The 6,358-nt window shown below is 36.7% G+C and overlaps 1 long non-coding RNA gene across 1 annotated transcript; it reads right to left on the reverse strand.

Moving 5' to 3' along the window:
- Window positions 1-1,410: 1,410 nt before the first annotated feature.
- On the reverse strand, window positions 1,411-2,741 carry LOC116406558. Its single transcript, XR_004219564.1, has 3 exons — window positions 2,600-2,741; window positions 2,177-2,269; window positions 1,411-1,755 (listed from the first exon to the last, which is right to left on the reverse strand). It is a non-coding gene; the product is annotated as an uncharacterized LOC116406558 (long non-coding RNA).
- Between the last annotated feature and the right edge of the window lie 3,617 nt (window positions 2,742-6,358).

Genomic DNA, 6,358 nt, shown 5'->3' on the forward strand with positions numbered 1-6,358 from the left:
CATTTAACAACAATGCACACATTTTTATTCTGGGCTGTAACCAGTAGTTTTTTTCAGCCAACTCATTCAAGTCTAGTCATGAGGCTGGAACCCCCTCTTGGCTGGTTTTGGGGAACAGTTTGGTAACCTCTGATAATTTTTTTGAAATGTTCATCACAAAATTTAAACTGTACATATAAACATGTGTGAAGAATTCACTGATACATCAAAAGATTATCTAATATATCTAGGAAATAAAACAGAAAGACGTATGCAATCATATGCATTCACCTAGGCTGCTTGAGTAAGAATGGCTTGATCCATACACTAAATACTTAAGGAACAGAGAACTGTGTAAAGACTTGTTTATAATTCTTACCCATCTTTTATAAAATGTCTCCTGTTTTAGCTTTTTTTAATTAAATTAGATTACATTTTTAGAATAATTGTTATTATTATAATTAGGGATAAAAAAATTGGAATATAATTTAAAGCTAGCATTCAAATTAAAAATTTCTGAAAACCTGGCACCAATTAAATGATAGTATTATTTTCCGCTATATCTGCTATACCTTTCATCTCCACTTTGTCTTTTAGTTTTATCAAATACATTAAAAACTTGATGGTCAGGACCTGCCTGTGCTTGAACGCTGGACGGGATGATAGGCGGGTTCTGCATTACCTTGTTGAGCCACTCGAGGGGTGCCAGTCCTACACTTATTGTTAATCACTCTTCACTTCTTTGTTCATGCTCATGTCCACCTCCCTTACAAGCAACTCCTGAGCCTTATACCTTTGATCCAGTGTCCATACCTGCCTGATTCCTTTCCCTGTTCCTGCCTGGTTCCTGCCCCTATTCCTGCTTTGTTCCTGCCCGTGTTCTTGCCTGATTCCTGTCTGTGTTCCTGCCTGGTTCCTGCCTGATTCCGTGTGCTATACCCTGTTCCTGACCGTGGTTGGATCTCCTGGTATTGACCTCAGCCTGTTTATTTGACTTCTCCCTGTCTTCAGCCTGCCCCTCACCACAGCCTGTTTATCGGACTCTCTTTGCTCGCTGCCAGTCCAGACCCTCCGCCTGTTATAAGGACTTGTGTTGTTTGCTGCCTGCCTCTGACCACTGGCCTGTTGTAAGGACTTTCCTATGTGTTATTGCTCATTTCATTATTCAATCCTTATAATAAATCATGTTTCATCATAACAACATGTTTCTGGCCTATCATCAACTGAAGTACCCACTTTATCCGTATTACTCAGATAGGCTCCTACCTGCCAGCCACCCACCTGTGGCTGCACCTGACATTGACTTAGGTTGAATCTATTATTTATATATTTTTCAAAGCATTTCATAAACCACAATACACCACCAACCCCAAAGCAATAAAGGTGATTACCTGTCAGTTGTATTTATTTATTTATTTATTGTCTCTTGAACTAAGCAACTTTCCAAGACTCCAAAGTAGTTTGTTTTGTTTATTTGCATTAATATTCAAAATTGCCTCTGAAATAAGTATCTCATATTAAGATGAGTATATTGCTGACATACAGAAAAGGGAAGTGCCAGGAAATTAGTGTAATTTGTGCTGAGCTCATCTTTGGAATCTTTTAGCCCACAGTAAAGGATCCATGCATCTGGCACCTCACAGAGTTTGCTTCAGCCGGAATCTGTGGGCCACCATGGAGCAGCTGGATATCATACAAGTTGGTAAAAACTTAATGAAAATCATGTGGGAGTGCAGGGAGGAGCTGCTTACTATTTCTATTTCTGTTTCTCAGAATCTGGTAATGAAAGAAATAGAGATAAGAAACAAATCCTTTAGTTACTAATCATAAACTATGTGATTTCAACTTTAGTTAAAATGAATGCATAAAACTATAGTTATTAGTATCAGAACTTAAACTCATGAAGACTCTGTACATGGACTAATTATCTGTTGGGGGGCAGAATTTGGAAGCTATATTTTAAACACACGCTTCATTCCAACTAAAAATCTTCATACTGCAGTTTCTATAGGGTTCTTTTCTGTATCTCTTAACATCATTTTTAAAATACTTTTATTTTGTGCCATCAGAATGTTAAAAAAAAGGATTTGCAAGTTGCTGTTTGTACGCTGTTCCTTTTTATTTGGATAATAACAAATTATCGGCAATGGCTATGAAAGGAGATTCCTTTATGACAGTGTAGGTTTTGCTAACTCACCTTTCATATTTTACCTTGCTCTTGTTTTCTGGTATTTGTCCCACGGTTATACTTCTGTAAGTCTTTCTGTTAGCTGTAGCCATGAATAATATCCTGCAGGGAGATGATAAGTAACACATCATTTTTTAAAATCCATCTTTTACTATTGAAATGTTCATTTGCTCAGAATTCTCTTAACTTTGTTTATATATTGGATTATTTTCATCATCTCCCTTTTCTCTTCTCTACTGTTGTGTATTTTATGTCTGCATCATTCAGTGTGTTCTTTATGCATAGATTTCACATACAGACTGCAGTGGACTTTATTCCTTCTCTCATGCTAGTACTCTCACAATGTAACTTAAAGATGCAGATACTACATTGTAGGTCTTGAAAGCTTTCCTAATATATCTCATTATATTGATTATGTGGCATCTTGTTTACCCTTCTCAGAAAAACTTGTTTTACTAGTATAATTCAGTAAAGTCCCAGTAAAGTTCCTCTTGTTGCTCTCCCTCTGCAGTACTTTACTTTCATGCACTGAGCTGTGTCCTGATCACTTCATCACCACAATGATACCCCTGGTTGAAGAACCTACAAGTATATGCAAAAATGTGTGGTACCATTAAAAACAGACTTTATGTAAAAATTCTCACTTACTGTAAACAATGTAAAAACCTCATAGACATATAAAATACCGGTCAAACTCAGAATTTAATTTACATGAATGACATGCCAAGGAAACATTTCATTCTTCAAAGCGATATCTGATAATGGGTGCCACAAATTCTAAAAGAATGGTTTTGCCCTTGATGGAGCTTATCAGAGCAGTGCAGGGTTTACTGATTCAGCATATATGTTGAGCCAAAGAAGAGGACCACAGAAAAAGCATTTGAGTGTTTGGACGTAAAACAGTGGCAACTTCCATTTTATTGTATACTCTATAGGCTAATGGTCACCCAAAGGGTGAAATAGTATGTAGCTGGGATCGGATCCCTGGCAGTATCTAAATACTAAAGGGTGAGCTTTTACCTATATGGAATTTCATGAAAATTTATTTTTTACAGTAAAATGCTTTTACTGTAAAGTGTCCTTAGAGCTGAATGACCCACAATATTGGGTAAAGAAAATTCCTAACCCTGTTTCACAAATTATAAGGAATGCCAGCTAAGTGGGCTCATAGATCTCTACCCATGGCAGCATATTACTTCATCAAAGTGCTAATCTCCTTTTCTTTAACACTGTAACAATCATTTTTATACAGATTGCATTGGAATGGAGGCCATATAAAGTAGTTATGTTTGCAGACATCTGTAACCTTAATTAGATTTTCAGTGGTCATGTTTCAAATCGGAAAGGCCTGGAGGTGACTTTAATAATTAAGGAAGGCCTTAAAAGAATGTAAAAAAATGTCTCTCTAAAAGCAGGTAGTACCTTCATAGTAGCCAAGAAATCTGACCACATAAGTACCAATAATGAGGTTTGACTTAATCAATGATTCACCAGGATTGGCCACTGTTTAAGATAAATTTTAAGAATGGCTTAATACCTGTCAGGTACATTTTTTTCAAAGAAGAAAAAAAGAGCACCTATGGAAATGACTTTAATCCAGGATGTGCAATGTGTAATTTTCATGACCATATGGTTAGACTGGAGGCATTAAGTAAGTACAAAAATTAAGAACAAGAATGGCAAAATGCTTCATAACTGCTGTCACATTCTATGTTCCTTCATGAATGCTCCAGGGACTTAACAGAAATGGGTTTTAACTATTTCTAAACAGTAATGTTTCCTACAGAATTCACCGTAATTGTTATCTGATGTTAAATCCTAAACAGAATAGACCAAATTCAAAATGATGCCATATTCATTTTCAGAATAACATGCAATATCCGAAGATATGTGAAAACTTTCTCATAGATCACTGGGAATCATGCACTAGGTGATCACCCATACAGGGATTGTGCATTACAATAGGAAAAGTTGGCATTTAAGCCCCTTCCATGTCAAAGAGGCAAAGTTCCTAGCTGTGTATCCCAGCTGCATGATCTATACCTGCTTTAAGTGTATACAGAAATAAGAAAAAAAACATTTCTCTATAACCTGTTTTAAATGTAGCAGGTATCAAAAGTATCAAGAGATATTAGCACTCAGGAAGTATTAGTCACTAACTATAGGTAGATGAAACTGAACCCTGCCTGGCGTTGTGCAGTATTTAATGGCAAGTTACTACGGGTCACTTAGTAACTTGCCATTAAATACTGCACAACGCCAGGCAGGCAGGGTTCAGTTTCATCTACCTATAGTAAGTGACTAATACTTCCTGAGTGCTAATATCTCTTGATACTTTTGATACCTACTACATTTAAAACAGTTAATAGAGAAATGTTTTTTTGTATTTCTGTATATCTGTATTTCTGTATATCTTATTTTCTTCCAATCTTGGGGAGGAGGTAAGAGCGCTAAGAGGCACAAGAGTGCACCCCTTAGTGCTCATTTACAGAGCATTTGCTCCTCCAGGACTGCTGCTCTCTGGGACTGAGTGCTGAATTAAAAATACAGTGCCTTAGGGTAGGCGATAAGGACAAGGCTCTAATGTGGGCTGCACCTTCTGCTACTCCATATCTTGTGTCTCTGAATGAAGTGCAAAGTATGGGTAGGGTAGGGAACAGGAGGGGTGTGCCAACCCCTCACTAATACAGTGCTGACTAACATAGTCAACTATAGGGGCTATTTGAACACGACAGTGTGCAGAGTGCAAAGAAATGGCGGATGGCAGCCTTTTTTGCACCTTGCATGCTGTGTGGTGCAATGTAAATATGGCCTACTGTCTTTATTGTCTTTAAACAACAAACATTTTTCCCCATGATGTTTGTCAATATGTATAGGGCAGCTGTGCAAATACTGGTTTTAGATGCCATTTAAAATAATCCTGCTGCTATTTCATAAATAAACCCAACCCAAATAAACAAAACAAAAAACATGCCTCTGTTTATTCAATAAAGTATTTCCAATAGAAAGTTCATATACTGTTTAAATGCAAGTCATTTCTTTTCAGTTTTTTCCTTCGCCTGTATATTTTTGAACTCTTTCTAATCTTCTGAAACATATAAGGGGTTAATAAGAGGAGCCACTTGGCTTTTCCCCTTTTTTTAGTGTTTGGAAGCAGTTACAAATACTCCTTTTAAAACATTTCAAGTTAATAAGTGGAGCATCAGGTAAGAATTAAACCTAATTGTAGTTTAGTGCCTGAGAAAAACATACTGTGATGACAAGGTATTGCCCTTAGTTTTCACAGGTTTGTAGTGGGACTATTAAAAACAAGCTAACAGCATCCTCTTCTATTTCAGCACAAAACACAATATACCTTAATTAGCCTATAAGAAACTGCACAAAAGCCACATAATAACAGCAACATTGATTGGAACTACTCCAGAAGGTAGTGAGAAGAACACAAGCTTCCTCTTCAGATACTGTTACTGGTAAAATACTGGGGAAAAGGGTTATTATGTTACAGCTAGTGACATTTTTCTCTACTGAAAAAATATATACAGTTTTCCTAATGAGTCCTTATGTACAGTGACATCAATAATAATAAGCATTGTGTTTATACCTTGCAATTTTGCTTATCTTTGCTCAATAATATCTCTCTCCTTTTGTGCCTTGCTTTCAGTATTTATATGCCTCGCTCCTATATAGTACATTGTCTTTACTTATTGCTTCTCTTTCCTTATGCTCTGTAGACTGGGTCATTTGAAGTCTTTGATGCAAAGTCTTTGTCTTTCATATTTCCTAGTTCATTTAATGTATAACAGGCAAGGCTGAAACACTACGCCTAGAAGAAGGCATAGAAATTGCTTAAGGACATAAAAAGTACCTAAGTGGTAGCTATTAGGGATGAGCATTTTTTTTGCCAAGCAGGGATTCGCAGTGAAACTGTGGCAAAAAATTTGCAGTGAAAAAAATTAGCAGGGACAAAAAAGTCAGCAAGGCAACAATATTGGTGACACAAAAAAGTCACCAAGACAAAAATTAAGAGTAAGAAAAAAGTTGCATAAAGATGTTGCGGGTAAAAAAAGTTGCCTATTGACTTGACGGATTCGCTCATCACTAGTAGCTATGTATAAACATGCCAGTCTACTAGAGATTTATGTTTATTCATGCCCTGTAGGGATTGTAGCCTAGCTATGTGGGAACCATGGA

This window comes from Xenopus tropicalis, chromosome 8 (genome assembly GCF_000004195.4).
Source record: "Xenopus tropicalis strain Nigerian chromosome 8, UCB_Xtro_10.0, whole genome shotgun sequence".
Taxonomy (NCBI): domain Eukaryota; kingdom Metazoa; phylum Chordata; class Amphibia; order Anura; family Pipidae; genus Xenopus; species Xenopus tropicalis.